Source organism: Gossypium hirsutum, chromosome A12 (assembly GCF_007990345.1).
Source record: "Gossypium hirsutum isolate 1008001.06 chromosome A12, Gossypium_hirsutum_v2.1, whole genome shotgun sequence".
NCBI lineage: Eukaryota > Viridiplantae > Streptophyta > Magnoliopsida > Malvales > Malvaceae > Gossypium > Gossypium hirsutum.
This window is the reverse complement of record NC_053435.1, coordinates 81,747,634-81,757,575: the sequence shown is the minus strand read 5'-3', so window position 1 is coordinate 81,757,575 and position 9,942 is coordinate 81,747,634. Positions and strand designations below refer to the sequence as shown.

Genomic DNA, 9,942 nt, shown 5'->3' with positions numbered 1-9,942 from the left:
TATTTGCAGCAATAGCAGGTCTCGTAATAATCGATTCATCCCCCGCTAAATTAGGCTTGGCATAGTCGTACCTAGTACGAGGAGCAGGATTTTGATTTACAGGATTCACGACAACCACAGGAGGTAGGGGATTATTCTAATTTTCAGCCATTTCCTCGGTAGTATTGGTATCGTCCTCTCACTCTTCCTCTATATACTGTAGACTCCGCCTTATTTCTTTACGATTTCTGTGAGCTATGCTTTCAATTTCACTATCAAATAAAAGAAAGACAATATCCAAGGAAGAATCCATCTAGACTTCACTTATTATTCTGATTCTAAATTAAACGATTTATTCACTTGTCTTGATGCATAGAAATCCCTAAATTATGTTAATATCTCTTCTGAGACTAAGAACAACTAACTCTAGGTTGATTAATTGAAATCACTATTGTCGCATTAACTCGATCTATAGATTTCCCTATTAGATTTGACTCTCATCCGGCATATTTATGTCATCTTATTTCTAAGATTGCATGCAACTCCGCTTAATTATGCTAGATCTACTTTTAAACAGGGACTTTTGCTCCACTGAATAATCATATCAAACTTGGTGTAATAGCCTAAAAATATTAAAGAAAGGATTAAGAACACATAATTAAGAACACATAATTAAGAACATGTGATACTATTTCATACATATTAATGATGTTTTCTTGATTTATATGATTTGAATTGGGTGAGAAATAGGGCTAGGAAATGACCTTATTTTGTCCATACAGGTAGGCACACGGCCTGACACATGGGCATATAGTTTGGCCGTGTGTCCCTGCATCTTAAAATTGAGAAACAGAATGCTCAGAATTAGGCATACAGGCGTGTGTCTCAGCCGGGTGTGCTACAGGGCCTAGAACACGGGTGTGTGTCTTGGCCGTGTGAAACTTGCACCTAATTTTTAAAAATTAAATTGACCACAATGCCTAGCACACGGGCGTGTGGCAGGGCTTGTGGCACAAGTCAGAAAGTTACACGAGTAATGACACGAGCTAGGAAACGGTCGTATGCCTCACATCAAATGTCCACACGGCCTGAGACATGGGCATGTCACTTGGCCATGTGAGCCACACGGCCTACTCACATAGGCATGTGACCCCTTTGTTAAAGAAAAGTTTTTAAATTTTATGAAAAATTCTCTAAAATCCCGATTTAGTCCCAACTTGATTCTAATGATTAAATTGGGCTTCGAGGGATGAATCAAGGGATGATATGAATAGTTTTAGATATGAATAGAAAAAGACATGAATTATTTGTAATTGTTCTGTAAATTTCGATAATATTCCATAACCTTGTTCTAGCGACGGATACAGGTTAGGGTTGTTACATTTATTGGTATCAGAGCTACGATTTAGTCGATTCTTGGACTAACGTAGCAAGTATAAGTTTAGCTATACATGCCATTATATAATTTGTGATAGTGTGATATCTCCTGGCCATTTTAAACGTATTTTTCATATATTAATTTCAACCAACCAAGTTAGAGTTGAATCTGAAAAAGCTGAGAGTAATGCTCCAGCTTCAGTTCAAAGAGCTGTATCTAGTAGTAGAAGGCCCGAATCTGAGGGTCAAGCTAAGGAGGTAAAAGAAGCCTTCTTCCAAATGATGAATGAGTGGTTTACAGAATTCATAAGAACAAATCCTACTGTACAACAGACTCACCCTTCTGCTCCTCAACCAGTTCCTAAGATGCCACAAGGTGCTGAACCTGTTAGAACTGGTAAGCCTTCGGTAAATAAAATCCATAAATATGGGGCAGAAAAATTTAGGGCTACTACTAAAGATGATCCCGAGAGGGCTGAGTTTTAGTTGGAAAATACCATCAGGGTTCTAGATGAATTATCATGCACACCGGTTGAATGTTTGAAATGTGTAGTATCTTTACTAAAAGACACAGCCTACAATTGGTGGTATACCATAACTTCTGTTGTACCAAGAGAAGATATTATTGGGGATTCTTTCAGACATAATTCAGAAATAAGTACATTAGTCAGATATTTCTAGATCAGAAAAAGAAAGAATTTTTAGAGCTCAAACAGGAAAACATGACTGTATCTGAATACGAGGGAGAAATTGTTCAGTTGAGCAAGTATGCCAGAGGATGGGTTCCGACTTAGGCTGATATGTGTAAATGTTCCGAAGAGGGTTTAAATGAAGATATCAAGCTGCTGATTGGAATTCCAGAAATAGGAGAATTTATGGTGTTGGTCGGTCGAGCACTGATTGCGTTATTTCGTGATAGGTTTTAAATATTTATAATTACTCGTTCTTGAACTAACTATTATCGCGATGTAAGTAAGTGTACCTATCGAACAGTAGTATAGTTTTAGCAAGACTGGATTGTCGAACCCAAAGGAACTAAAAGTACTAGTAATGACTGTCTTTTTATTATCTAGCCTAAGAATAAAGAGGTTTTTTTTTAATTGACTAATTATCTAAACTAAGAATGCAAAGAGAAAAGAATTGGAAAATTGCTTTTGGGAAAAATCGATTGACTTAAGACAATACCTAAGGAAAAATCCACCTAGACTTTACTTGCTATTCTGGCTCCGAATCAGACGATTTATTCATTCAACTTGTTCCGTAGAGATCCCTAAGTTATGTTATTATCCCTATTCAAGACTAATAACGTCTAATCCCTAGATTGAATAACTGAGACTTTTCTCTAATTAACACCCTAGGGTTGCATTAACTCGATCTATGGATCCCTTTATTAGGTTTCACCTTAATCCGACAAAATCTTGTCACCCTATGTCTAGGCGCACAATCAACTCTGTTTAATTATGACAAATGTACTCTTAGACAGGGTCTATTCCTCCTCTAAATAAGAGTTTGTCTTGATACATTATCCTAGGATATCAAAACAAGAATTAAGAACACATAATTAAGAACAAGTTAAATATTTATTATATGATTCAAAAAATAATAAAAAGATTCGTCTTAGGTTTCATTCCCCTTAGGTATTTAGCAGTTTTAGTTCATAACTGAATAAGAAAACATCTCAGAATAATAAAGAATACAAAACATAAAGAAAACCCAAAACTCCTGAAGGAAAATTGAGGAGAGATCTTCAGTCTTGATGATGAATCTGGCTTCTGAGATGAATCAACCGGCTTCCTTGGAGTAATTCCTTACCCCTATTCTCTGTCTCCCGTTTTCTCCTCTTCTAGGGTGTATTTATAGGCTTTGAAATGCCTATGAGCCCTCAAAATTAACCTTTTTCGAATTGGACTCAACTTAGGCTCGGCAGGGACACGCCAACGTGACATGCTGTGTGCGATTACTTCAGGCCGTGCTCGAGCCTGTTAGAATTGCACGGGCATGTGGAATGCCCGTGTGAGGAAGTCTAGGTCGTGTTGAGTTCATATTTTGGCCCATTTTCTCTGTTTTTGGCCCGTTTCTCGTTCCTTTCGCTCTCCTATGCTCTCCTAAGTATAAAACATGAAATTAAAGCATTAGGAGCATCGAATTCACCAATTCTAATGGAAAATCATCCATAAAATACTTTAAAGATGGTGTAAAAATATGTATAAATTACGGTTTATCAAATACCCCCACACTTAAGCATTTGCTTGTCCTCAAGCAAAATTCTCAACTCATAATCAAAATAAATTCTTTTCAACTTATAATTTCTATCGATAATATCTCAAATTAATCCATAAGTAAACATACATTGAGAATTTCAACTAAAAGAACATAAAAGTTTCAAACATTCTGAGTTGAGTATTTAATCATGCAAACATAGGTGTCTCCTCATCTGAGTAATTGCCTTTGATTTAGAATATCACAGAGTTTCACATCCTCACTAAAGATTCACTCAAATCACTCGAGGTGTTTAAGGACAATAAATGAAGCACTCAATAGTCAATAATGAAAAGTCATTACTAGAGGCTTACATGAAAATCAAATCTCCACCACTATAATTTAAGATGATACATCAATCAAAAGGTCTTTAGAGGGTTGTAGTGAGGCTTGGTTAGGGGGTGTGGTCACAAGCTGAAAGAAAGGGTTAGAATCGAGATTGAATTGAAAAATTGCCCAACTAGAAAAAGAGTTAATCTTCACTTGCGTACACAGAGCTTCTTCTCAGAATATGAAATTACAGATATGTATACATAGTTTTTTTTAATAACAAGTTAAATAATCATAGAATAACTTATTACGAACAAGACATAGCTAAGCAATTTCTTCAACTCAAATATCGACAAAAATAGGAATCAAATTAATTTAGGGGATTTCAACAATAATAGGTTAAGGGTTAATATTGAGGTTAATACAAGGAATGGCTTGTTAGGCTCAAGGGGGTTTACTAAGGGTTACTCGTGGAGGTAGGCTTTTCAGGGCATGAGTGGGTTAATCCTAAGTGCCTTAATCATTTTGATATATTAAATCAAATAGTGTGGTCTCGACATGCATAATCAAGCAAGTTCTAGAATAACAGTTCAATACTGATGCACTCAAAGCAATAATAAAAGTGAACATGAAAGGATTAATAGATGCCCCAAAGGCTAAAAAATCTCACAAAAATTATGGCTTTTTGATGTTTAGACTCGTGAATTCCAATTCAAGGTAATACCTAGACTTGGGGAAACAACCTATAATTTTAAATTCTTAAAAATCAACTTATCATGCTTGATTCTAATGTTTTAAAGTTTAAACAATCAATGCATAATTCCCTATGTTTTAATTCAATATATATCAATCAAAATCATAAATCAGTTAAAATTTATCTTAAATATGATATGAGAGCTTTTCAAAAGAACAAGGTAATCATTCAGGGATTTTTCTGATAATGACATGAATGCCCCCCCCCACACTTAAGATGTACATTGCCCTCAATGTACAAAGATAGGTATTATAGAATATAAAAATAAGATAGGGAGAGAAGTGAAACTTCCTGTATGATGAATTCCTCGAACTAGAGTTTTGGAGAGTAATCGGTTCGAAAGTAGAGGAGGATACTCCGGCAGTCGTAGAGGTTCATTAGTCCATAAGTCCTGCGCCAAAAGAATATTATATCTAGTGGTAGATATGGTCGTGTCAATCAGGACATGGCAGTCGTGGAGAACTTTTCCCGGTGGAGAACCTTTCCCGGTAGAGTTTTAGTTCCTATGTAACGATGAGCTTAAGAGCTCTATATAATTGTGATAAAATCAGGAACTTTTTAGGGGATATTAGGAAGAATAATTACTCAAAAAGAAATAATATAAATTAATCATTAAAAATAAAATTTATAAAATCTAATAAAAATAAAAAGTAGTTTCAATAAAAATTAAAAACATAAAATAATAAATAAATATTTTTAAACATCTTCATTACCGGATGGTTCACGAGGTGGAACTGGCGATGAGATGTGGAGGTGTTGACAAATCTGCTGTAGAGTAGCATCAATGTTGTCAAATCGTTGAAAATATTGCTGCTCGAATAGGGTGAGGCACTCAGAGATGTCAGCATATGAAGCCGCCGCATGAACTGGACGAGAGGGTGGTGGTGGCTGAGTCGGCGGGTCCTCGTGCTGTGGGGGGACATCATCAGGGATGTCCTTGTAGGCCTCCTCCTCGGTAGATTGGGTGAGATGATACTAGGGAGGGTAGGTTCCTCGGCGCCTCTCGATTATCCTCATGCTAAGCATGCTCGAGATGCCTTGTGGAGACATCTGGCCAATGAGGGTGAGGGATGATTCTTGGGCCGCAGTGTTGAGGAGCCCGAAGTGTCGCGCCAGTCGAGTCACGTAGGGGCCAATGGAGATTACCTCCTTCCAATGCCGCTCCGTCTGGTGCTAAGTCGCAAGGGCGATGAAATAGGCAAGGTCAATGATGTGCCCTTACGACATACACCATAAGAAGTAGGCGTCGTAAGTGTTGACGACGCCTGTGCTTTCTGACCTCCCTATAATCGTGTGAGCCAAAATGACTTGTAGGTTCCTCAGAGATGGTGGGAGAACTAATGCCTTGGAGGGGCTAGGATTGTAGGAGGTTGTGCTAAGGGCCAAAGTGTGCCATCACTTTGAGGGAGAAAAATGTAAGTGGCGATTGAAAGCATGTAGTTCATTTTCCTCCTTGAACTCCTCCGTATATAAGCCTAGTGCAACACCGAACTCTGGGACACTTAGCTGGTGGACTAACCCACCTAGGCGAAACTAGATCGTGCCGAGATCATCGTAATTTGTCATTACGGTCTGAAGATGGAACGTTGAGCATAGTTCCATCGTGACCTCGAGATACGTCGGTTCAATAATCCCAAAGAATAGCTCCCAAGGGTCGGTGGTTAGGAGGGCCCGAATCGCATTAGCCAACTGAACTTGTTCTACGATAGCTCAGTCGATGCAGCGACCCGTAATTAAAGGTTGGGCTCGAAGTCTCTGGAAAAGTTCGTCCCAGGGCCCTCGGAGAAACTGTAGGAGAGTGTGACGAATTTCTGCGATTGGACCTGCGGAAGAGGACGCTCCCTTCCTCTTCTTTGAAGCAGGTACGGCTATTTTCTTTCCTCTTGAAGGTGACATTGTGTACCTGCAAGTGGAAACATTCATCTTTTGATGAGTGGACAGTTTATAATATATAAAAGGAATGCGACTAAATTTGAAAAGGAAAATGCATAAATATATTCAGCCACAATTACTAAATTCAATTAAAACAATAAGTTCAATGACCCTTTTCTTTGTGGCATGAGCATGGTAATATAAGTAAAAATGGCAATGAATGGAATGCAAAATACTATATGAATGAAAAGAGATGTCAACACAATATGCATGATTATTTCAACTATCCTAGCCATGAATATTCACTTCTAACTAATTAAATGGAGTGTAGGAATCATATAATGAGTAAGATTTTAAACATGAGAAAGATGATAACTTGTTTGATAAATGAAGTTTATGTGATTATCAATATGGAAAGAACATGAAAAATATAGATTAATATGATAAATAGCATTATAAATCAATGAAATAAAAGAAAAAAGAGTAAACAAACGCCAACGGAAGAGATTGGGCTTCGAGAATGGAGTTGTAGGCGGCGCACGGGCATGGCAGGGAGGCCGTGTGAACTTGCAGGGGCTAGGGTTAGGGTTTTTGAATGGGGAAGAAAGTGAATAGTGCAGGGTATTTATAGATTTTAGGCCACACGGCCATGGCACACGCCCTTGTTCCCTAATTTTTGCCCGTGTGTTTCGCATTTTTCCTATATGGCGCGTCTGAAATTCATCCCACGCCCGTGTACCTCGGGAGTGTGGGTTCACACGGCCGTGTCACATGATCGTGTCTAGCTTCGTTCGCTTCTCCCACGCCCGTGTGTGCAAGCCTCACGCCCATGTCAATCTAACAGGTTCTACCACGGGTGTTAGACATGGGCGTGTCACACGTCCGTGCTATTTTAATAGGTTCGTCCACGGTTCTTCCACATGGGCGTGTCACACCCCCGTGTTGTTTTGGTAGGCTCGACACAGCCATGTTGCACAGCCATGGCATTTGATCGTAACCCATTTTGGGGGAAATCTTTGCCCTGTTTTCACATGGCCCTTAGCACGCCCGTGCTCGTGGCCGTGTCCCTGTGGAAAACTTGTATTAAAGAGCTCCGTTAGTAAGTTAGATGTTGAAGACTAAATTTTGGAAGAAGTAAATACAGTTAGTGCTCGGGTTGCCTCCCGAGAAGCGCTTATTTATAGTCTAAACTTGACTTACCTCTCCGTTGAATGATCATGGTGGTTCGAGGAGTTTATACTCCTCATTCCTACTATCAATCTTAAAATAAGGATTAAAACGGGTATTGTTTACCTTGAAAGTGCCGAACTTGGGATGACTCACCTCCACCGTACTGAATGGAAAATACTGAGTACCGTAAGAGGGATTTCCTCATTCAGTGTGGTAGTGACAATGTAGGGATGTGCGGCATTTAATAAGACTTTATCACCAACCTTAAGTTGATTTGAAGAGGTATCGGGCTCGTTCTGGCATAGTTTCGATTTATCGTGTGTTCTCGATTTATGTGTTCGCCATTCATCTAGCTCCTCTATTTGCAGCCTTCGTTCTTTATGAATAGAGCCTCTACTTTTGTTTGAGAGTGGCTCATGTACTTCCTTCAGACTTATCTCCTGCAAAGTGGGTTGTATCATATGGTTAGTTTTAACAGAAAGGTTTAGACGATCACCTTCAATTTTCGATGTGTTGTCAGAATTGCGAGCCTTAAGGGTGAGTGTTTCGTTTCCTACGCGAAGCGTGAGCTCACCTGTGCCAACATCAATAATTGTTTTAGCAGTTGCTAAAAAGGGCCTTCCTAGGATTAAAGGAGTATTACTATCCTCCTCTATGTCTAAAGTAATGAAGTCAACGGGAAATATAAATTTATCGATTTTGACTAGCACATCTTCAATAATACCCCTAGGGAATCTTATAGTTTTATCTGCTAATTGAATGCTCATCCTAGTCTGTTTGGGTTTCCCAAGACCTAGTTGCTTAAACATTTTGTAAGGCATGACGTTAATACTAGCCCCTAGATCAGCTAATGCATGATTAACATCTAAACTACCAATTAAGCAACGAATAGTAAAGCTCCCTGGGTCTTTTAGTTTGTTGGGTAGTTTATTTTGGAGAATGGCAGAGCAAACTACGTTCAACTCCACATGCAACACCTCATCCAACTTTTGCTTATCTGCTAAAAGCTTCTTTAAAAATTTCATTGCGTTTGGCATCTGCGATAGAGCTTCAATAAACGGTAAGTTAATATGTAATTTTTTTAAGAGTTTAAGGAATTTACCAAATTGTTCATCTGAGTGGTCTTTCCTTTGCTTACCATAGTTGCTTGCCTCAGTTCTGGTTCAGGCTCAACAACTCCTTCATCATCTTGAATATTAATTGCGTTGAGTTGTTCCCTTGGGTTAGGTTCGATATTACTTGGCAAACTACCTTGTTGTCGTTCGGAGATTAGTTTGGACAGCTGGCCTATCTGAGTTTCGAGCCCTTAGATCGACGCTTGTTGATTTTTAAGTGCTGTCTCGGTGTTCTGAAAATGGGTTTCTGACACTGATATAAACTTTGAGAGCATCTCTTCAAGGTTTGTCTTCTTTTCCTGTTGGTAGGGTGGTTGTTGGTAGCTGGAGGATGTTGTGGTCTTTGATTTCCTTGACCGCTCCACGAGAAATTAGGGTGGTTCCTCCAACCTGCATTATAAGTGTTACTATATGGATAGGATTATTACCCATGTAGTTTAATTGCTTGTTATCCATATTATGGCCATAAGGTTGGCATTCCAAATGGTTCGTTCCACCTTCACTTGCTTCGCACTGCATTACTAGGTGAACCTGTGAAGAATTAAGAAAACCATCAATCTTTTTATTTAAGAGTTCTACCTGATTAGAGAGCATGGTGACTGAATCAATGTTATAAACTCCAGCTGTTTTCGTTGGCTTTATCCTCATGACTTGCCACTGATAGTTATTCAGTGACATCTCCTCTATAAACTCATAGGCATCTTCCGGTGTTTTATTGTTGATGGTTCTGCTAGCAACTGCGTCAACCATTTAGCGAGTCGAAGGATTCAGACCATTATGAAATGTTTGTACCTGGAGCCAAAGCGGTAACCCATGGTAGGGGCATCTTCTCAAAAGGTCCTTGTATCTCTCCCATGCATCATAGAGTGTTTCTAAATCCATCTGTACAAAAGAAGAGATATCATTACGTAATTTAGCCGTTTTAGCCGGCGGAAAATATTTTAGTAAATCTTTCGGTCATTTGTTCCCAAGTAGTAATTGACCCTCGTGGTAACGAGTTCAACCACTGTTTAGCTTTGTTCCTCAATGAAACGGGAAACAACCGAAGATGTATGGCATCATCAGAAGTGCCATTAATTTTAAATGTATCGCATAGTTCTAAGAAGTTGGCTAAATGAGTGTTGGGATCCTCATCCTGCAAACCAT

The 9,942-nt window shown here is 38.9% G+C and overlaps 1 non-coding gene across 1 annotated transcript; it reads left to right on the top strand.

Moving 5' to 3' along the window:
• Positions 1 to 9,604: 9,604 nt before the first annotated feature.
• LOC121211790 (small nucleolar RNA R71) lies at positions 9,605 to 9,711 on the top strand. The gene has a single exon (XR_005907008.1). It is a non-coding gene; the product is annotated as a small nucleolar RNA R71 (small nucleolar RNA).
• The last annotated feature ends 231 nt before the right edge of the window (positions 9,712 to 9,942 follow it).